At 43.0% G+C, this 1,866-nt stretch overlaps 1 protein-coding gene across 1 annotated transcript in view; it reads right to left on the bottom strand.

The window, feature by feature from the left end:
• sox5 (SRY-box transcription factor 5) overlaps positions 1–1,866 on the bottom strand; it is a 144,130-nt gene that overhangs the window by 72,522 nt on the left and 69,742 nt on the right.

Here is a 1,866-nt window from a genome sequence, read left to right on the forward strand (position 1 = left end):
ACACACACACACTTGTGTGAGCATTGATCACATACATAAACAGGCGTGCAGAGTGCAGAGGCTCAATGTCCCCATGGGACAAGTGACAAACGTCTACAAACATCACAGCTTCAAATGTGGCCCTCTCATCAAATATGGATATGACATGTGATCTGTGCTGGGCTCAGAAGGGAACTATACGCCATTACAATACATCCATTATATACTGTTCACTTCAAAAGGGCAGATATATATATGAATCGTCTTCAGAGTGCAAACAGTGTTTGTAAAGCTCAGAGCGCCTAAACCACCTTACAAAGACAGAAACCCTTCCCTATGCAAATACCTGGCAGACTCCCGCCTGCATGCTGGAGGGGCCGTGCGCCTGTGTGTGTGTGACTGTGTGTGTGTGTGACTGTGTGTGTGTGTGAGACTGTGTGTGTGTGTCGTACTTCTATCCGCTCCAACCAAAACAAACCCTCAGTTCATTCCTGTGCTACTTTACATTGTTTAAGATGCCTTGGGTGGAGGTACAGTAGTGTGTGAGCGGGATGTGTATGAAAGTGCCACTGGGTCTGTGACGGTTGTTTCTTTAAGATCTGTGTGTCGGCCCTCACCTAGGCACTTAGGGTGTATGAACGTACAAGGGTGTGTGTGCGTGTGTGTAAATGTACAGTTGAAGTCGGAAGTTTACATACACCTTAGCCAAATACATTTAATCTCAATTTTTAACAATTCCTAACATTTAATCCGAGTAAAAAATCCCTGTTTTAGGTCAGTTAGGATCACCACTTTATTTTAAGAATGTGAAATGTCAGAATATTAGTAGAGAGAATGATTTATTTCAGATTTTATTTCTTTCATCACATTCCCAGTGGGTCAGAAGTTTACATACACTCAATTAGTATTTATTAGCATTGCCTTTAAATTGTTTAACTTGGGTCAAACGTTTCGGGTAGCCTTCCACAAGCTTCCCACAATAAGTTGGGTGAATGTTGGCCCATTCCTCCTGACAGAGCTGGTATAACTGAGTCAGGTTTGTAGGCCTCCTTGCACACACATTTTCTATAGGATTGAGGTCAGGGCTTTGTGATGGCCACTCCAATTCCTTGACTTTGTTGTCCTTAAGCCATTTTCCCACAACTTTGGAAATATGCATGGGGTCATTGTCCATTTGGAAGACACATTTGCAACCAAGCATTCACTTCCTGACTGATGTCTTGAGATGTTGCTTCAATATATCCACATCATTTTCCAACCTCATGATGCCATCTATTTTGTGAAGTGCACCAGTCCCTACCGCAGCAAAGCACCCCCACAACATGACGCTGCCACCCCTGTGCTTCACAGTTGGGATGGTCTTCTTCAGCTTGCAAGCCCCCTTTTTCCTCCAAACATTTTTTATTTATTTTACCTTTACTTAACTAGTTAAGAACAAATTCTTACTTTCAATGATGGCCTAGGAACAGTGGGTTAACTGCCTTGTTCAGGGGCAGAACCACAGATTTGTACCTTGTCAGCTCGGGGATTCGAACTTGCAACCTTTCAGTTACTAGTCCAAAGCTCTAACCACTACGCTACCGCCCCAAACATAACAATGGTCATTATAGCCAAACAGTTCTATTTTTGTTTCATCAGACCAGAGCACATTTCTCCAAAAAGTATGATCTTTGTCCCCATGTGCAGTTGCAAACCGTAGTTTGGCTTTTTTATGGCGATTTTGGAGCAGTGGCTTCTTCCTTGCTGAGCGGCCTTTCAGGTTATGTCGATATAGGACTCGTTTTACTGTGGATATAGATACTTTTGTACCTCTTTCCTCCAGCATTTTCACAAGGTCCTTTGCTGTTGTTCTGGGATTGATTTGCACTTGGTACCTTCAGGCGTTTA

This window comes from Salvelinus sp. IW2-2015, unplaced genomic scaffold, assembly GCF_002910315.2.
Source record: "Salvelinus sp. IW2-2015 unplaced genomic scaffold, ASM291031v2 Un_scaffold987, whole genome shotgun sequence".
In the NCBI taxonomy this organism is placed as follows: Eukaryota; Metazoa; Chordata; class Actinopteri; order Salmoniformes; family Salmonidae; genus Salvelinus; species Salvelinus sp. IW2-2015.